The 22,314-nt window shown below is 36.8% G+C and overlaps 2 pseudogenes across 2 annotated transcripts; one reads left to right on the forward strand and one right to left on the reverse strand.

Moving 5' to 3' along the window:
- The first annotated feature begins 11,641 nt into the window (after window positions 1-11,641).
- Window positions 11,642-12,214, forward strand: LOC306645120 (interferon alpha-5-like; annotated as a pseudogene). The gene has a single exon. The product of its transcript is annotated as an interferon alpha-5-like (transcript).
- Window positions 12,215-18,320: 6,106 nt separating this feature from the next.
- Window positions 18,321-18,960, reverse strand: LOC306644956 (interferon beta-like; annotated as a pseudogene). Its single transcript has one exon. The product of its transcript is annotated as an interferon beta-like (transcript).
- Between the last annotated feature and the right edge of the window lie 3,354 nt (window positions 18,961-22,314).

A 22,314-nucleotide genomic window follows, 5' to 3' on the forward strand; every position in this document is an offset into this window, starting at 1 on the left:
AAAGAAATGAAAGGGGTACGAATAGGAAAAGAGGAACTTAAGCTGTCACTATTTGCGGATGACATGATTGTATATTTAGAGGATCCAAAACCTCCTGCAGAAAACTAGACCTCATCAATGAATTCAGCAAAATAGCAGGCTATAAAATCAACACGCATAAATCTACAGCATTTTTATACGCAAGTCACGAAACAGCTGAAAGGGAAATGAGGAAAACAACTCCATTTGCAAAAACCTCAAAAGAAAAAAAAATACTTGGGCATTAATCTAACCAAAGAGGTAAAAGATCTCTACAATGAAAACTACAAAACACTGAGGAAAGAAATTAGGAAGACCTTAGAAGATGGAAAGATCTCCCATGTTCTTGGCTAGGCAGAATTAATATTGTCAAAATGGCCATACTACCAAAAGTGCTATACAAATTCAATGCAATTCCAATTAAAATCCCAGTGACTTACCTCACAGAAATAGAGCAACAAATCATGAAATTCATCTGGAAGAATGAAACCCATAATAGCTAAAGCAATCCTTAGCAGGAAGAATGAGGGGGTAGCGTAATACCAGAACTTCAACTATACTGCAAAGCAATAGTAACAAAAACAGCATGGTATTGGCACCAAAATAGACAGGTAGATCAAAGGTACAGAATAGAGGACTCGGACACAAACCCAAATAAATACAATTTTCTAATAGTAACAGGTGCCAAAAATATGCCATGGAGAAAAGAGCCTCTTCAACAAATGGTGCTGGGAAAACTGGAAATCCATATGCAACAGAATGAAACTAAACTCCTATCTCTCACCCTGCATAAAACTCAACTCACAATGGATCAAGGACCTTGAAATCATACCAGAGACCCTGCAGATTATAGAGAAAAAGTAAGTCCAAATCTTCACCTTGTTGGCTTAGGATCAGACTTCCTTAACAGGACTCCCATAGCACAAGAAATAAAAACAAGAATCAATAACTAGGATAGATTCAAACTAAATAGCTTTCTCTCAGCAAAGGAAACAATCAACAATGCGAAGAGAGAGCCTACAGAGTGGGAGAATATCTTTGCCACTCATACTTCAGATAGAGCACTAATTTCCAGAATATACAAAGAACTCAAAAACTACACCAAGAATACAAATAACCCAATCAACAAATGGGCTAAGGAAATGAATAGACACTTCACAGAAAAAGATGTACAAGCAATCAACAGATATATGAAAAAATGTTCAACATCTTTAGTAATAAGAGAAATGCAAATCAAAACTACCCTAAGATTCCATCTCACCCCAATTAGAATGGCAATTATCAAGAATGCAAGCAACAATAGGTGTTGGCAAAGATGTGGGAAAAAAGGTACACTCATACATTGCTGGTGGGGCTGCAAATTAGAGCAGCCACTCTGGAAAGCAGTGTGGAGATTCCTTAGAAAACTTGGAATGGACCTACCATTTGACCCAGCTATCCCATTCCTTGGCCTATACCCAAAGGACTTAAAATCAGCATACTACAGAGATACAGCCACATCAATGTTCATAGCAGCTCAATTCACAATAGCCAGACTATGGAACCAACCTAGATGTCCTTCAATTGATGAATGGATAAAAAAACTGTGATATATATATATATATATATATATATATATATACAATGGAATATACTCAGCTATAAAGAATAATAAAATTATGGCATTTGCAGGCAAGTGGATGAAATTGGAGAATATCATGTTAAGTGAGATAAGCCAATCTCAAAAATCCAAAAGAGGAATGATCTCACTGATAAGTGGATGATGTCACTTAATGGGGGGTAGGAGGGGGCAAGAATGAAGGAAGGAGGGACTGTATAGAGGGAAAAGAGAGGTGGGAGGGGTGGGGGGGAAGGAAAAAAATAACGGAATGAATCAAACATCATTACTCTATGTAAATTTAAAAAACATAGCAATTAGATTCATTTTGACAAAATCATATATAAAAGGAATTTATTCCAATCATTATCCCCCTTTTTCCTTCCTCAACCCTCCACCATTGTCCGTATTCTACTCCACTGATTTTTCTTTTGCTTATTTATTTATTTATTATATTTGATGGGTACTCTCTAATATACATAAAGTGTAATATCCCTTGGTACATTTATAAATGCATGTGCCATGACTTTGTTAAACTCATTCCAATATTTCTTTCCTCTTTCCTTCCCCCACTCCTCCTTCTCATGCTCCTTCTTCTACTATATATTAATGATATCTGATTCCACCCCCACTGCCTTCTTTCCCTTATTCTTTCCAGATTCTACATATGAGAGAAAACACTCAACCCTTGATTTGCTGAGTCTGGCTGATTTCACTCAGCAACCTTTTCTCCATTTCCATCCATTTACCAGCAAATGCCATTATTTCATTCTTTGTGACCGAATAAAACTCCATTGTGTGCATAGACCACATTTTCTTGACCCATTCATCTATCGATAGGCATCTAGACTGATGTGGTGATTTGATTATTTTGAATTGTGCTGCTATAAACGTTGAAGTGGCTGTATCCCTCTTGCATCTAATTGTACTTCTTTTAGATAAATAGCAAGGAGTGGGAGAGCTGGATCATATGGTGGTTCCATTCCTAGTTTTCTGAAGAATCTTGTCATTACTTTATAAAGTGGTGGTGCTAATTTGCAGTCCCACCAACAATGTATCAGGGTACCTTATCCCCAAAATCCTCACCAGTATTTATTACTATTTGTTTTCTTGATAATTGCCATTTTGACTGGGGTGAGATGAAATCTTAGTACAGTTTTGATTTACATTTCCATGATTGCTAGGGATGTTAAATACTTTTTCATGTATTTGTTGACCATTTGTGTTTCTTCTTTTAGGTGGTGTCTGTTTAGTTGTTTTGTGCATTTATTTACTTGGTTAATTGGGTATTTTTGCTGTTAAGTTTTTTGAATTCTTTATATTTTCTGGATATAGATCCCCTATCAGAGAAGCATCTGACAAAGGTATTTTCCATTCTATAAACTCTGTCTTCATGCTCTTAATCATTTCCTTAACTGTGCAGAAGCTTTTTAATTTGATGGCATCTCACATATTGATTCTTGGTTTTACATTTTGGGTTTTAGGGATCTTTATAAGGAAGTCGGTGTATGTACCTATATGATGAAATGTTGACCCTATGTTTTCTTCTAGCAGTCACTTCTGGCTTAATTCCTGAGTCTTTGATTCATTTTGATTTGACTTTTGTGCAGGGTGAAAGACCCAGATCTAATCTCATTATTCTACATATGGATATCCAGTTTTCCCAGCACCACTTGTTAAAAAGACTATCTTTCCTTCAACATGTTTTTGGCACCTTTGTCAAATATCAGATGACTATCTTTGGTTTTGTCTTTGTGTCTTCTATTCAATTCTATTGGTATTCATATCTATTTTGATGTCAATACCACGCTGTTTTTGTTACCATAGCTCTTTGAGATCAGGTACTGTGATGTCTCCTGCATTGTTCTTCTTATTTAGAATTGCTTTGGCCATTCTGGGTCTCTTATTTTTCCAAGTGAATTTAAGGACTGTTTTTTCCTAGTTCTGTGAGAAGTGTTGTTGGTATTTTGATGGGGATTGCTTTGAATCTGAATATTGCTTTTAGTAATATGTCCATTCTGACAATATTAATTCTGCCTATCCAAGAGTACAGGAGGTTTTTCCATCTTCTAAGGTCTTCTTCAATTTCTTTCTTCAGTGTTCTGCAACTTTTATTGTAGGCATCTTTAACCTCCTTGGTTAGATTAAGACCCAAGTTTGTTCATTTGTTTGTTAGTTTATTGTGAAAGGAATTGTTTTCCTGATTTCTTTCTCAGCAGAATCACTGTTGAAGTATAGGAAAGGTACTGATTTATGAGGATTGATCTTGTATTCTGACTTTACTAAATTCATTTATCACCTCTAGAAGTCTTTAGAAGTCTTCTGGTGGAAGTTTTTTTTTTTTTTTTTTTTTTTTTGCGCGGGGGTAGGTCTTCTAAATATAACAAACTGAGATAGTTTGACTTCTTTTTTCTATTTGTATTCCATTAACTTCCTTCTCTTGTCTGATTGCTCTGGCTAGAGTTTCAAAAAACTCTCTGAATAGATGTGTAAAGAGTCCCTCGTCCTTGTCTTGTTCCTGATTTTAGAGGAAATGCTTCAGTTTTTCTCTATTCACTATGATGTTGGCTTTGGGTTTGTCCTATATAGCCTTTATAATGTTAAGCAATTTCTTCTAATCCCTCGTTTCTCTAACATTTTTAACATGAATGTGTGCTGGATTTTTTATCAAAGACTTTTTCTGCATTTGTTGAAATGATCCTATGATGCTTGTTCTTAATTCTACTTCAGTTGTGAATTACCATTTATTAATGTGCATTTGTTGAGCCAAACTTGCATCCCTGGGATGAAGCCCATATGATCATGGTGTATTATCTTCTTGATGTTTCAAAAGAGGTTTTCTAATATTTACTAAGGACTTTTTGCCTCTGTGTTCATCAGGGATATTGGTCTATAGTTTTAATTCCTTGTGTGTCTTTTTCTGGTTTTGGTGGTTGATTATACTGACCTCATAGAATGAATTTAGAGGTGTTCCCTTCCTTTCAATTTCATGGAATAATTTGAGAAAGACTGATGTTAGTTTTTCTTTAAAGAAGAAACATCAGTGGTTTGCTAATAATTTATTAAGAATTTTTGTTTAAGAAATATAACTTAAAGGAGGAAAGAGTTATTTTGTCTCATGGTTTCAGAGTTTTCAATTCATGATTGGTGGACTTCATGGTTTTGATCCTGATGCAAGGCAGAGTAGCATGATGGAAGTGTGTGGGGATAACAAATCCACTCCTCATGAAAATGGTAGCAGAGATAGGAGAGGGAGAGTCTGGGGATGAAATGTAGTTCCCCAGGGCATGCCTTTAACACTCTCTTTAACTAGTTCCCTACTCCTATAGTTTCCCCCACCTCCCAATAGTGACACAAACGATGAACTCCCCCATGGATTCATTCACTGATGAGGTCAGAGTCCTCATGTCCAATCACTTTTGAAAAGTCCCACCTCTGAGTATTGCTGCACTGCTGACCAAGTGTTCATCATGAGTCTTTATGGAACACTTTGTATCCAAAACTCAACAACTATACAAAATTATTTCATTACAAAATTAATTTGTCAACAAATAACTAGAGAAGAGTTTGAATTTCTCAATGCATAGAAATGAAAGTATTTGGGGAGATAGAAATGCAATTACTCGGATTTGATCATTACATATCTTATACATGCAACAACCAATCATATTCTTATCCCATAAATAAGTACCAAAATTATATGTAAATTACAACATAAAAAATGAAGTAAATGATAAAAATGTACTTAACACAAAATAACCATCTTGCTGGGTTGAGTGGTTCGTGCCTATAATCTGCATAAGTCCAGGAAGCTGAGGCAGGAGGATTGGAAGTTTTGAGGACCAACCTCAGCAACTCAGCAAGACCCTGTCTCCAATACTAAATAAAGGGAAGGTGCTAGGGACGGTGGCTCAGTGATTGAGTGCCCCTGGGTTCATCCCCAGAACCAAAAAAAAAAAAAAAAAATTACCATCTTACATTTTGAAATACACAGTTCAATGGTGGTAAACATAATCATGCTATTGTGCCACTGCAACTAATCTTCAAATATTTTCATTTTACAAAACAGAAAACTCTACACCCATTAAGCATCTACTTCCCTTTCTTCTCGAATGCCCTTCAGTCCCTGGCCATCTGCATTCTACCTTCTCTCAGGTACTTCATATAAGTGGAACCACCTATATTTCTCTTTTCATAACTGGCTTACATCCCTTAGCACAAGAGCCTCAAGATTTAATTGTATCGTAGCATATGTCTGATATCGTCATATGTATTATGTGAATATAGTCTACCATTTCCAAAAGTTACCTTTTTACTCTTTAGTTTGTGTTCTCGATACACTAACTCATTAAATTTTGATGTAGCCCTGTTCATCTATTTTGACTTTAGTTGTCTGTGCTTTTTGGTGTCATATCCAAGAAATTTGTTGCTGAATCTGAGTTTCCCTTTAACTTTTCTCCCTGGCTTGTTGTGGCCTCAGGTCTTATGTTTAAGTCTGTGCAGGCATTTCTTAAAGAAATTGCAGGTTCAGTTCCAGATCATTGCAATGAAGTACTAGCAGTATAAAGCAAGTCACATGAATTTCAAGTTTCTCAGGGCATATAAAAGGTATACATACACTTTACTGTAGTCTATTTGGTGATCAATAGCATTTCATCCTGAAAAAAAATCTGTCTTAATTTAAAACAACTTCATTGGATAAAGAATTGCTAATAATCATCTGAGCCTATAGCAAATCCTAATCTTGCTGCTGATGGAGGATCGTGCCTCAATACTAAAGCTATTGACTGATCACTGTGGTAGTGACTGAAGTTTGGGGGGTAACTAAGACATCAGTGAAGTTTTCCAGGTCCATTGACTTTTGGAGGGAAAAAGGGGTACCAGGAATTTAACCACTGAGCCACATCCCCAGCCATTTGTTTGTTTTTTGAGTCGGGGTCTCACTAAGTTGCTTAGGGCCTCACTATGTCGCTGAAGCTGGCTTTCAACTCCTAATCCTCCTGCCTCACCATCCAAACCCACTGGGATTACAGGAATGCCCCACCACACCTGACCTGACTTTTATGAAATAGTTCTCCTTGGTGTGCAATGCTGCTCAGTCGTGTTTTGCCCACAATAGAAATTTGTTCAAATTGAAGTCAGTCCTCTCAAACCTTCCACTACTTTGTCAACTAAATTTAAGTAATAGTCTGAATCATTGTTTCTAATTTAAATAATATTCACACCATCTCATTGGAACAGATTCCACCTCAGTAAATCATTTTCTTTGCACATCCAGAAAACACAAACCCCTTATCCATTTAAGTTTTATCATGAGGCTATAGCCTAGCAGTCAGAACTCAGATACTTCTAATACTATTTTTCCTGCTATCTTTTGCCTTATCTTCACTTACTTCCTAATATCTTACACCAGTCAAACGTACCAATAAAGACTGAAATCAACTTCTTTCAGACTCCTGTTAATTTTACTGTTTTTATCTTCTTCCATGGGTCATGAATGTTCTTAGTGGTACCTAGAAAGGTGAATCCAGAAGCTTTTCAGAGGAATAACTATCAATGGCAGCTATAGCCTTATAATATGTCATTTCTCAAATACTAAGGCTTAAACTCAAAATCACTACTTGATCCATCTAATGCAGAATGGATGTTGTGTTAGGAGGCAGGAAAACAATACAAATCTTGTGTACATCTTCATCAGAGTACTTGGGAGCCTAAGTACGTTGTTAATAAGCAGTAATATTTTGAAAGGAATCTTTTTTTTCTGGGCAACAAATCTCAAGAGTGGACTTAAAATATTCAGAAACTGTGTTAGAAAAAAGATGTGTTGTCATTGGTGCTTTTTTCTTCCATTTATAGAGCACTGGTAGAGTATATCTGAACAATTCATTGTTAAGGGCTCTAGGATTTTCAGAATGGCAAGTGAAAATTGTCTTCAGCTTGATGTCACCTACTGTGTTAATGCACAACAATAGAAGGACAGTCTGTTCTTTACAGCTTTGAGGTCAGGCATTGATATCTCTTTAGTTCAAGAGTCCTTGATGGCATCTTCTTCCAATATAAGGCTATTTTTTCTACACTGAAAACTGTCATTGGGGACAGTCATCTTCATCAAGTATGTTGGGTTTTCTGTTCCTTCCTCTGCCACTTTTATGTCCCAACTTGTCTGCTTTCCTCAAACCTCATGAACCAATCTTTGTTGGCTTCAAACCTTTCCTCTGCGTCTTTCTCATCTCTCTCATACTTCACAGGACTGAAGAGAGTTAGGTCCTTTCTCTGGATTAGGCTGCTTTGATCTTCTATCCAGAACACTAAAACTTTCTCCTTATCAGCAATGAAACCATTTTGCATACTTATTATTCACTAGAGTAGCACTTTGAATTTCCTTGGAGAACTTTGTATTCACAACATGGTTAACTATTTGGTAAAGAGGTCTAGTTTTCGTCCTTTCTCAGCTTTTGATTTGACTTGCTCACTGTGTTTAATCATTTCTAGAATTTTATTTAAAGCAAGAGACCTGCAACTCTTTAACTTGAACACTTAAAGACCACCGTAGGGTTATTCACTGGCTTAACTCCAACTTTGTGTGTCTCAGGGAATAGAGAGGTGCAAGGAGAGGGATAGATATTGGGGAATGGGAGATCAATGGAGCAATTAGAATACACACAGCATTTAGCAATGAAGTTGGCTGTCGTTTATGGATGCAGTTGTGGAACTCCAAAACAATTACAATAACATCAAAAGATTGTTGATCACAATAACATGTATAATAATGAAGAATAATTCAAAATATTGCAATAATTATTGAAAAGTGACATAGAGACATGAAGTAAGCCCATGCTGATGAAAAAACAGTACAAATATACTTACTGCAGGGCTCCCACAACACTTCAATTTGTAACTACTGCAATATCTTTGGAGCACAATAAAGTGAAGTGCAATGAAATGTGATATTCCTATAATCTATTTTGATTTAATTTTATATTTGGCATAAGGCAAGAGTTCAAATTCATTATTTTGCTTGTGAATATACATTATTCCCAACACCATTTGTTTATGTGAATATTGTTATATTTGGGTATGAGGTGTCCCCCAAAGTTCATGATTAGATTGTGAGAACTGTAGCCTAATGAATGGATTAATCCACTTGATGGTTTAACAATTCGAAAGTACTACTCTGCTGCATTATAACTATAGGCAGGTACTGTGTGACTGGAAGAGGTAGGTTGGTGGGGGGAATGCTCTTGAGGATTATATCTTGTTTCTCTGGCTCCTCCCTTTCTCTCTGTGCTTCTCCACCATGTGCTAAGTAGCTTTTCTCCACTGCTGCCCTTAAGTCACAATTTTCCTATTCACCTCATACCCAGAGTCTGGCCAAACATGGACTGAACCTCTGAAACTATGAGCCAAAATGAACTTTTCCTCCTTTATCTCATTCTTGCAGGGTATTTGGTCACAGCAATGAAAAACTGTCTTTTCCCATTATGTACCCTTGACACCCTCGTGACAGATCTTTTGACCTCATACATAAGGATTTATTTCTGGGTTCTCTATTCTATTCCCAGTGGTCTGTCTGTCTGATCCCATGTCATTACCATGTTGTTTCAATTAGTGTAGTTTTGTAATATGGTTTTGAAATCAAGAAGTGTGAGCTTTGTTTTCTTTTGCAAGCGTGATTTGACTCTTTTGGTCCTTTGAGATTCCATATGAAGTTTAGTATAGTATATTCTATTTCTGCAAGAAAAAAAAGCCTCTGTGGTTTTGTTAGGGTTTGCATTGTATTTGTGGATTGCTTTGGATAGTATGAACATCCTGACAATATTCAATCTTCCAATCCATGAAAACTGGATATCCTTTCATTTTTTTGCATCTTCTTTTATTTCCTTCAGCAATGGTTGTTATTTTCATTGTACAATGCTTATTACTCCTTAGTTCAGCTTGTGCCTGGGTATTTATTTATTTTGATGCTATCATAAATTAGATAACATTCTTAATTTGATGTCTCAACATTTATATTGATTCATAACTTCTGAGGATTTGGTCTATACCCAAAAAGAGCAAGAAGGATGGAAGATTGATGATTTGTGGGCACAGGACTACTTCCTCCAGAGAATAGCATTGTATGCTGTGAGCTGCGTGATTCAGGGAGAGTCGTGTTTAGAATATTCTTTCTACATGACACCAGGTTAGTTATTTTCTACTGTAAGAGAGTAGAGATGAGCAAAGGAGAAATAAAGTAATACTTGTGATTAATGTGGCTCAAAATACTATGGCAATTGCAATTAGAAGCCCTAGAGTCATATGAACCCTAAAGGAACTAGAATTCCAGTAGTTTTAAATATAAATTAACACTCAAGGAATAGATAGAAATATTAATCATTGTCCATTATAATCCTAGCAATTATGACCCTGATGAAACAAAATATATTTGATATTCATGAACACTCTTCCAGTAGGAAAAGAAAATCTGAGAAACTGTTTCAGCAATAAGTATTTCTTGAGGAACTGTATTGGGCCTAGTACTGAGTAATTCCAGTAAAAAACATAAAGACCACTTGTTAAAGAGTTGGTTTGCTAAAAGTAATTCATACCCATCCCCTGAAAAAGTAGAAACCTAAAGGTTTGAAGCAATCCAATTTCCTATGGAAAATAAAAATGTAACCCCAGAATTCAAAATTGAGGCTGAAAGTTCATGTTTCACAGGTTCATACAGAATATTCACCCAGTTGCAAATTTAGAGCAAAGATGATTTCCTTTGTTTAATAAACACCACTTGGTTCAGAACCTATGAAAGTTCTTTGAGAAACTTGAACTTTAATGCAAATACACAAAGATTCAAATTGATGGTATCCTAGAGATTGGTGATTATATCACTTTCAAAGTTACAAACATTAAGTCTTGGGACGTGAAAAAAATCATGGCTCTCCAAAGTTCAATTCTATCTGACAAATTCTTGTTTCTTAGTACTCTTTTTCCTGGTTGAGTTTTCTTATGTAACACATAAAAAGCATTGACATTGACTTTATGGAAGATAGACAAGATATATGCAAGATTAGAACCTATGGCAAACAAATGGTATGTTGCAGAACATTCTCTCCTCGTTCACTTGATCTCAAAGGCTATTGTGAGAGGTGGACTTTGGTTATGTGCGGGCTGTCATCTGTGGTTTTTAAGTTGTTGTTGATGTTTGAGAAGATCAGAGCTTCTAAGTATGAAGGGGGCTTTGAGAATTAAATGGAAATAGTTCACATCATATTACTTAAGCTACTGAAGTTTGAAAGCACATCATAATTCTGTTAAATGCTGAACAAAATATTAATAATCTCAGGTTGAATATCTAATAACTAATGAGATTAAAATTATTTCTCCTATGAAGCAAAGTACCCTAAAAAGCATTGCAAATAAAATTATGTTTTTTACCTTCTAAAAAGGTCTTGAATCACTTTGAAGGACAAGATATCAATATTATACATTTGGAAATTTAATATTCAATGTAATTTTGTATATAATAATTTACATGAGCTTATGAAATGAATTAAAGGTCACTCTATAATTCAGATATAAAGATCACTTAAATGTCAAAAAACATGATTTTTAGCTTAAATTTTGTCACTCTTAATTCTGCATTGAATAAAAATCTTAAGTTCATACTTTTAATGTATAAAGATATAGATATGGTACATATATAGATTTAGAATATAACTGGTCTTTAAAAATTTAATGAATTTTCAATTAGGAATAAATTTATATAGAGCCTGGACAGGGGGCAGGGTTGGCAGGGTTGGGAGGGAGCAGTGAAATGGGAAGCAATAATGGAAACCAGAATAGTTAAGAAACAATGCTGAAAACCCACATAGAGAACGCATAAAGGAAAGTGAAAACAGAAGTAGAAAGTTCTAAGGATGACATTCAGAAAGTGGAATGTAGCGTGTTCTCTATTAAGACATACACACAAAGCAAGGTCTTCAGAGAACCTACAGGCAAAGGATCACCCATCTAAGGCAGCCCAGCAGCATCTGCAAGATCCCAATGGCCTTGCCCTTGTCTTTCCTGCTGGCCCTGGTGGTGCTCAGCTGCAAGTCCACCTGCTCTCTGGGATGTGACCTGCCTCGGATCCACCATCTGGATCTTGAACTCCTGAAGAAAATGAGGAGGATGCTCTGACACTCCTCGAAAAACATGGAGAGAATTTCCATTTTGTCCTGTGTGAAATACAGAAAGGACTTTGCCTTCCCTAAGAAGCAACTGGATGGTGAGCATGTGCAGAAGGCTCAAGCTGTTGCTGTCTTCTACGAGATGACCCAGCAGGTCTTCAACCTCTTCAGCACCCAGGAGTCTTTTGCTGCTTGGAACAAGACCCTCCTGAACTCGTTCCTCCGTGTCCTCTATCAGCAGCTGGATGACCTGAAAGCCTGTGTGACCCAGCAGGTTGAGGTGGAAGAGGCTCCCAAGAGGACTGTAAAGAAATACTTTCGCAGACTCACTGACTACCTGAAGGAGAAGACATACCTCCCTTGTGCCTGGGAGGTGGTCAGAGCAGAAATCATGAAATCCTTCTCTTCATCAGAAAACTTGTATGAAAGACTAAGGAGTAAGGAATGAGACCTGGTCCAACAGGGGGATGCTTCTCACTGAGGATACACCTTACCACACTCCCTCAAGTTCTGCTATTTCAATGAGTCTCATTCCTGAAGTAATTGTGACAAGAATTCAACCAATGTCAAATGTGTTCAGGAGTTTAGGCAACTTTGGTTTCAAATCTACAGGCACCAGTCCCTTATATCCTGCAGATGTATCTATTATCTATTTAAATATTTATTTAACTATTTATAAAATTTAATTTAGTTTTCATATAAAATCATCTATACCTTTACACTGTAATTAATAAACATTTTCTTGATATTTAATCAATTTATTTTGTTTTCTTTATTAAATTTTTACTATAGATACTTCTTGAATTTAGAACTCTTTATATTCCTGCATGTGGATGAGGGGGTTATGTAAATATTTATTTCATTCTTTTTTATTTTTATCTTAATGACAATTGGATTTGATTTTTAAACATTCACTTTCTATGTTGGGTTCATTTCATCTACATCATTATCTTTGTATTTTCCGGTCAAATTAACCATGATTGCTTTTGGACAACTTGAAATTAGCATAAAATAAATCCAACTCTGGATATGATAAAGAAAAGAATGAAAGTAAAGAAAAAAAAAAAAAGACAACGGGACTTCTCTTACTTGTCCTTCCACCAACTTCAATACTGAATTTGAGTAGGAATTCTGATTTCTCTCTCACTGATTTTGCCAGTCCCATCTATTTTCCCACTGTGGTGATGACTTCAATACATACAACAGCTTACTAACATCTTCTTCAATTAATTAATTTATTTTTTAATGATACACAAAAATGTAAAATTTCTACAAATTAATGGAATACCATGTTATATTTGATATTTTTGTTGTTGTTGTTGTTGTTGTTGTTCCTGGGATTGAACCCAGAGGCACTTTAGCACTGAGTCACATCCCCTGCCCTTTTCATATTTATATAGAGATGGAGTCCTCACTAAACTGTTTCAGGCCTTTCTTAGGTGCTGGGGCTGGCCTCCTCCTGTTTCAGTTTCTTGGTCCCTGGAATCACAGATGTGCACCATCTCTTGGAGAGGCTGCAGGCCTCATTGAGGTGGGAGATCATAAACTTTTGCCTCTAACTTCTCTGTAGACCTTGCTTTATGTATATGTCTTGCATGGGAATATACTGTGTATATGCCTTAATGGGGGCATTTCTGAATGCCCTTCCCTTACCATCTCCACAAATAAGTTAGTAAATATATTTATGTACCCTTAAAAATCTTGCTGTGTCCCTTTGTAATCTATCACGTCTCATTTCTAAATGCCACCTTAGGCATTCCCTGGTAAACACTAGTCTGCTTTCTGTCACTATATATTAGCCTTCCTTTCTAGAGTTTTGTTTAAATGGAATATTACAGAATTCATTCCTTTTGGTTCTGTCTTCTTATCCTCAGCATAATTCATCCCTATGTTTGTGTCTTGATTCTTCCCTATCACTGATTAGTATTCCATGTGTGGATATGCTGTGATTTCTTTTGTCATTTACTCGTAATGGATATTGTATTGTTTTTCAGATTCAGACTATTTCAAATAAACCTCTAGAACGTTCATGTGCAAGTCTGTGTATAGACACATGCTTTCTTTGCCCTTGGGAATCCACTTCTTGACTCATGTGATAGGTATATGGTTTGCTTTTTTAGGAAACTGTAAAATGGATTTTCAATGTAATTGTATGATTTTTTAGTTTCAGCAGCAGGTTATGACATTCCAGTTGCCTCCACATCCTTGCCAAAGCCCCACAACAAGGACTTTTACCTTTAACTGTTCTACTAAGTATGTACTTGTGTGTCATTGTGGTTTAATTTGCCTTGCCCTAATGCTTAATACTGATCATCTTTTCCTGTCTTACTGCTATCATTCTCCCTCCTTTGTTGAAATATTTTTTCATATATTTTGTCAATCTTTTAGGTACTTGCTTTCCTCTCACTGAGTTTTAAGAGTTTTATATATATAATATAGAATATATATATACATATATATATACACACACACATGAGTTCTTTATCAGACCTGTGACTTGTCAATATTTTCTTTCAGTTTGTTATTTGTCTTTCATTTTGTTAAGAGATTCTTCTGAAGTGGGCTCCACTTTTAAAAACTTCCTAAGTCAATTGTTGAGGGATGTAATTGAGATGATGCATTTTCAGTTTTCTAAGAGCCTGGCACAGTGGGTATTATAAAAACAAACAGAAATTTCAGAGACAATGTCAATTGAAGTAGAGTTTGCTGATTCAGTAATAAATATTTGATCTGACCAAGTTTCTGGAGTACTTCCAGCAAATCAATTTTGAGTTATGTAATTAACTTTATCCTACTAAATTAAAAGAGTACTATATTGGCATCTCTAGTGCAATATTGGAGTTTGTTTTAAAGTATCTATTTAGGCAACTGGAGATAATTAAACTAACATTTAAAAACAACAATTGATGTTGAGAACAAAATGTTTCAAAATGATTATTTTTGGCTCAACAAACATCATTATGACCAATTGAAGTAAATGCCTGCAATGGTTGAGATCTGGTTTCTGGGTGCCAAGCACCTTCTGACCTGTCACCAACTGCCTGCCCTGTCCGCATGTGTCACAGAGTAGTCAAGATAGAAATTCACATGGGTGAAGGCTCTATCATCTCTGCTGGTCAACTTCCCATGCTTCACCATAGACTTGGCCACCATGCTGGTGTGCTTTCCTCAGAAAGTGTAGTGGATGCAGAATTCCTCACACTGGAATGGGCTCCTCTGTAATCACGTTCATTATCGGGCCTAAACGACCATGATTTCTGAGCAAGGCCCTGCTACCTTCACATATTTATTTGTTAGTCATGATTCTAATTTGATGATGTGTCCATTCAAATATGTTACCTACTTTTCTTGGGTTGGTATTTTATTTTTTTGCTGTTGTGTTTCAGTGCATTAAAATATATATATATATATATATATATATATATATATATATATATATATAATGGATACAAGAACTTTATCTGATATGTGTTTTGTTAATGTTTTCTCCTAGTCTGAGACATAATTGTATTTCATGAACAAGTCCTTGATGAGGTGTAATCTGAGTGCTTGAGTGTGTTTAATGTTCCCTAAAGTGTCTCCATATCAGCTTTGTTAAATGCAAAAATGATGATATGCATCTGTGCTGCTATTGCTTTCATATCATCTCCATATTTAGGCAACAATCATATATTTTTTTGTGACCCATTTGTTTGCCAGGATCTTCTTATCATTAAGAGCTGGATAAGGTGGCTCCATCTCCTAATTTTTGTCCATAGAAGCACAGTATCTTCTGCATGATTTCCTTGGAGTCCTGAGGTCAAATTTGAAAGGGGAAAGGTGGCCCTGTTGTTATTCCTCTGCCTTCTGTCCCTGCAAATTTGGTTCATCATGAATGCCTGGCCACTTTGCACTTATTTCCACATGCTCTTTGAAACATGGACCTGAACAATTTCCATGATCTATACACAGAAATCCTACACACATCAGAATTTATGTTTCAGGAGTGTGTTGCACACCTGTAACCCCAGAAACTGAAGAAGGGGATCATGTGTTCTGCAACTCAGTTATGCCATTAAGTAAAATTCGGTGTCCAAATAAAAATTGAAAACAGGTTGGGGATATAGCTCAGTGATAAAGCAATAACCCTGGGTTAATTGCAAGTACACAAACAAAAAAAATTTATATCATTTATGAAGGTTTGGAGAAGGTGGAAGAAATTTCATCACATCAGTGCACGCAATTTCAAATGGTGCATGAGACAACCTGTTCTGAAATGTCCTTGTTCATCCCAACCAGGAAGTTACCACTGCCTTAATCTGAGGAGTGTCAGAACTCCAGACTACCCAGGAAATTCTCTCTTTCTCTTTCTCCTCAGAACAAGCCAACACACAAAACCATGCTCTCTCAGTCTTTTTTCTGTTGCTATAACAATATACAATTAATTCAGAAAAGAAGCTGACATTGGATCATATAGTTCTGGAGACTGGAAAGTGGCAAAAACAACAGCTGCACTTTCTCAGCTTCAGGTGAAGGCGAGAGGGTGCTTTCACTCACAAATGAAAGAAGAAAGGCAGAGAGGGTTGGCAGTCATCCATGCTTACCTGTTTAGCATGTGCAAATGTTACCTTGGGTCTAGAATTCCTCATACTTATAGGAATTATTTAAGGTGTCATTTATCCACTACTGGTGACAGACATAATTTTGGTGATCTGGATGCTTGATTATGACATAGTATTTAAATTTTGCAGAAGCCACTCTGGTCCTTTTCGTCAATGCACACAGGATGAGCAGGCCTTTCAGACACAGGCCAGTTTCTGGGCCAGGGGAGCCACATGACCAGAGAAGGAAGTGGGCTGTCAAGTCCCACTGCTGGGACTTCCTCAGCTTCCTCCTGGCTGCTCTAGACACAGCATAGACTCTGTGCTTCTACAAGCTGCTCTTGTACTTGTACCAAGGCAGAAGAGAACTCTGCTTCAGCAGAGCTCTCAGAAGAGCTGATGTGGGGAGTTGGAGGAAAGGGGAACGTTGACATTTTTCACAGGAGTTTGCATTGGCACTTCTTGTTTGTAAGCTGATGTGTTACCATCTGGTGGGAAGGGGATATCTGAGTTCCTAGTCACCTTAATTGTAACTATCTTGTGGACCTTCTCTCACATTTATTCTCCTCAAGTCTTACTCTTTTAAAGGAACTCAGTTTTTCCATGTTGTTCTCTGTGAAAATGCCCTAGTTGCAAATAAAATCTTTTATGATTCTTCCCTTTGTACTACTTTTATAAACCCTCCACATATAGCTATGTGAAATTGGGTGGTTACTAAACCTATTGAGGTTTAGTTTTCTGTCCAGTAAAGGGAAAAAACTGTAGAATAGGTATCCCACTTTGTAGGCATACTGCTTACATAGAGTGCATGTGAAGAGGGCATCAAATCAAAATGTGACCATAGGTGCTCAGCATAGTGCCTGTTTCATTAGAATCTCTCAGTAAATGGCAGCTGCAAATGGACAGTATACCCCAGAACAGCCCATGTCCCACGAGTTCAGTACAAAGATCAAAACTGCCAATTGGCACATGCTAGTCAGGTACCCAGGAGCTTCTTGAAAAGTTTGATCACCTCAGTGCAAGCACAGGGAAAATTGGTGTCCTCTGTCCCACTAGAATTCCTGTAGCCCATGATTCCTGGCTTTTAGCCTTGGGTAACAAATTGGATTTAATCTTGTGCATGGGCCTCAGATTTCTACATTGGCTGTTGTATGGCTTCAGAGATGCAGAGCACCAGGAAAACCAGACAGAATTTTCCCAGAATTCCATATAACCAAGACAGGAGGACAGGAGCAGACTTGGTTTTCGAAAAACATGGAAACAAAACTAGTCAAATAAATATATAATATAGACAATGTCCTGCTCCCTCTGTTCCCTGGAAACTGTCACCTTCAGAAGGTCATAAATTTTTAAAGTAGTAGTATGAGGAGCAAAATTACGTACTTAGTAAATGTCATTGAAGTTCACTGTGATGTCTCACCCTCAATCTTGGGGGCACACAGATATTTTAAAGTCCTTTCCACAGAACATCCCTCAAGAAAACGAAGGGCTTAGGGTGAATACAAAAACCTAGCATATTCGTTTGGTTCACCTGAAAGCTAAATTCTAACTTCACAACCAGAGAGCGTGGAGCACAGAGCAGAAGCTGTGGGCACCCAGGGTTCTAGTCCCAAGTCACTTGCTGACCCATTCCCCTCCAATCCCATAGCATTCACCCAGCATTTATTTCCTGGAAGTTTCAGATCCCCTTATTCACTTGTGTATTACATGTGGCTTACCTGCTATTTAAATTCCTTGAAATTTAATATAACAGAAGGCACATTTTACAAAGAACATTTAAGTGGTATTCTGAAATTTTTAACACAGGGGATTTAATAATCAAGGTGAAATTGAAACTGTCAAAAGAATTTTTGCATCATAAATAATTTATTTTCTAAGGTAAATATTTAAATAAAGTATAAATAACAATTCATAAATTAATCAAACAATTAAAATCTTCTATTGTCTTTTCAAATGCACCACATTTGCTGCCAGTCACTTCATGAGCCTCTGCTGGATGGAGAATGCCTGAATCATTGGCTGGTCCAGAGGTGCATACTGGGTCATCTTCAGCTTTGGGAAGTCATCTGCAAGTCTGTTAATGAAGGAGAAGTTCCGGAAGAGTTCACTTTGGACTACCGTCCAGGCACAGCTGCTAAACTCCTTGGCCTTCAGGTACCTCAGGATCCTCCAATAGTAGCTCTTCAGACGCAGGGTGGTCATGGAGTTTCCCCAGTGTATGTTTCCCTCTCCCAGTTTCTCCTCCAGAGCTGTTTCCAGGAGGTCCATCTGCTGATGGAGTCCAACAAGGAGGTCCTTGACAATGGTCTCATTCCAGCCAGGGTTAGAGAAGCCTCTTGTGAAAAGAGCATAGATGTTCTGCAGCATCTCATAGGTGACAAAGGCAGCATGCTCCTTCTGGAACTGTTCTGGATGTTGATCTCCTCAGGGATCTTGAAGTCCATCATGTCATTTGAGGCAGTCTTCAGGCCTCCCATTCAACTGCATCAGGAGCTCCTGACATTTCCAAATGCTGTGCTCTGTTGGAGTGCAAGCAGTTTGTGACTGAAGGATAGAGTGTGTGGTGGAAGAAGCACAACAGGAGAGCGATTTGGAGGAAGCACCTGTTGTTCATGATGAAAACCAGAACAGCGTTGCCTGCAATCTATGCAAGGTCGCAAAGGCTCCAGAGGTCTGCAGAGTGGATGTCTTTCCTCCATGGGTTAGGCCCATTTATATGAGGTGTCCTCTTCTGTTTCAGAGGAATTTCCCACTATCAGTTCTCCCTTTCAGTTTTCCTATGTCATGTTGTTTCTTGTTACATTTTTACTAGTTTCTAAAACTCTTTCTATTTACGCTCTTGTTTACTTTATAATAATGTATGTTAGGGGGAAAGTTACACAACCTGTGAGGACTTTCTAAGTTTTATAAAGTTTCAGTACTTTTCTAAAACAAAGAGGGAGAAAGGAACTTTAGAGGAAACAAAGGAAAGCAAAGTATATGAGAAACCAAGGAACCCCCCAAATAGCAAAGAGGCACTAACTGAAAATCCATTTATAGACCAGCAGCTGGATTGGGGTTTTGCCCATTGCATTAGCAGGTTCATGTGAGAGGGTCTCAGTGAGTTCTGAGTGGCCTTGGAAAAAGCAGGTAAGAGAAAGTTTCAAATCAACTGGGTCCTGAAATAATGATGTGTCTTCCATTTTGTTGACTGGAATCCTTGCTCTTGAAGTTTTTAGCCACCATGTGAGAGTTCTGACTGCCCTGAGACTACTGTACTGTAAGGAAGCCCAAACTAGCTCACAAGGAGAGATCATGTAGAATTTGGCAATACAGTTTCAAAGTTTAAGCAATAGAACTTAACTTGCAATATCATGACTTGAAATTTACCTATGGTTTTTCCGTACAGAAGTGTGTGTGTGTGTGTGTGTGTGTGTGTGTGTGTGTATTTAAAACACACACAATATCTATAAATGCCCATTGAAGCAATGTCATAATAAATAAACTACAAATATCCATCAGGAGAGAACTGGTCAAGTAATACCATAGTACAGACAAAATGGAATATTTTTGAAACCATTGAAAAGGAAATCAACTGATAGGGACCTATGTCACAAATAGGTTTTAATGATATGAACTTAATTTGTAAAATATATAATATACAACATACTATAATACATAATATATTGGCATTACTTCATAATATACAATAAATTATTATATAAATATATGAAATAAATAATTATTATATATAATAATATCACATTTTTATTGTACAATTTCTACTGGTGCATTATAGTTCTGCATACTAGTCGGATTCATTACGCCATATTCATACATGCACACAACCTAATTGGATCCATCTTCATGCCCAGCACCTTCCCTTTCCTTCCTTCCCATCTCTCTGATTCTCCTGATTCTTATCTCCAGGATAAGAAGAGGCTTTAGGCATCTTAATTCATTCAGTACACTTGTTTGAGAAAAAAGATGAAAAGTGTTACTTTGTTTAATATATCCCTTGTTTAATTCTCACTTAACTTTAAGGTCACTGGCGGCGTGTCCTTGAAGGACATTTTGGGACCCTGGCCTCCTCTTCACTCTTTTTACTCCCTGGATATGAGGTTGATCAGTTTGGGCCTATGAAGCTCTCCTGCCATGATGTGCTGCATTCATCAGGCACCCAAAGCGATAGGCCAATTAATCATGGGACTGGAACCACCAGAACTTTAAAAGCTAATTATCCCTTTCTAAAGTTAATTATCTAGGGTATTTGTGATGGTGATAGAAAACTAATACAGGTGAAAATGCTGGTCACCAGTTACAAATTATTACACCTTATATACATATGTAATGATTAGCACACTGTACAATATAAATGTGTACAATTATCATATCTATGTCATATTTGTTATATTGAAAAGGATATAAGATGCTCTGGGAAACACAAGTATATAAAAATACAGAGAGAAAAATTTATAAAAGGAAATATATCAACGTTTAAAACTCATTTATTTTTATATTTATTTATTTTTGTTCATTGTACAGATTTTCATTTCTCTGGTTATAACTATGTAGAGTCACACCATTGTGTAATCATACATATACATAGGGTAATGATGTTTGTCTCATTCCATTATATTTCATTTCTCCCCACCTGCCCCTCCCATCATTTCCCTCTACACAATCCAACCTTTCTTCATTCTTCCCTTACCACCTCCCACCCCCAGATATTGTGTCAGTATCTAGTTATCAGAGAAAATATTCCACCTTTGGTTTTTGGGATTGCTTATTTCACTTAACATGATATTCTCCAACTTCATTCATTTACCTGCAATGACATCATTTTATTCTTCTTTTGCCTGTGTAATATTCCCACTGTGTGTATATACCACAGTTTCTTTATCCATTCAACTATTGAAGGGCATCTAGGTAGGTTCCATAGCTTAGCTATTGTGAATTGAGCTGCTATGAACATTGATGTGGCTGCATCAACTGTAGTATGCTGATTTTAAATCCTTTAGGTATAAAACCAAGGACTGGGATAGCTGGGTCAAATGGTGAGTCCATTCAAGTTTTCTGAGGAATCTTCACACTGCTTCCAGAGTGGCTGCATCAATTTGCAATCCCCACCAGCAATTTATGAGTGTACCTTTTTCCCACATCCTTGTCAACACCTATTGTTTGCTTGATTCTTGATAATAGCCATTCTAATCAGAGTGAGATGAAATCTTAGGACAGTTTTGATTTGCATTTCTCTTATTACTAGAGATGTTGAACATTTTTTTTCATATATCTATTGATCACCTGTATATCTTCCTCTGTGAAGTGTCTTCTCAGTTCCTTATTTATTGATGGGGGTCTTTCATATTTTTGCTGTAAAATGGAAATGGAACATACCAAGTATGGAATGACAGTAAGATGAGTTCTAAGATGGCGTTTGTGGGCTAAATTCCCCCAGAAGGGTTGAAAAAAAGATCCAAATGATCAAACTACTGTTACCTCAATGAACAGTCACTTAAAGGCAAACTAAGCCCCCACAGTTAGCAGAAGAAGAGAAACATTGAAGATCAGAGCAGAAATAAATGAAACAGAAACTACAAAAACCAATAGGAAAGATTGGCCACAATTCAGAGTGTTTTCCTCCTCTAGAAAATATAAAAAAGATGGACTAGAGCTTTGGCTAGGGTAACTAAGAAGAAAAGAAAGAAGGCTCAAAATAAATAAAATCAGGAATGAAAGAGGATACATTACAACTGATACCATAGAAATGCCCCAGGAGCATTAGAGGCTGCTATAAACAACAGCATAATAAATTTGGTAGTCAAAAAGAGGTGGATAAATGACTATTAATATATAACTGAGAAGAATAAATTGTGAACAATAGAAAATTTGAACAGACAAATAATGACAAATGGGATTCTGATCAATAATCAAAAATCACAGAGCAATAAAAAGTTCAGAGTTTCACTGGGAAATTCTACCAGAAAAT

Source organism: Sciurus vulgaris (assembly GCF_902686455.1).
Source record: "Sciurus vulgaris genome assembly, chromosome: 15".
Classification (NCBI taxonomy): domain Eukaryota; kingdom Metazoa; phylum Chordata; class Mammalia; order Rodentia; family Sciuridae; genus Sciurus; species Sciurus vulgaris.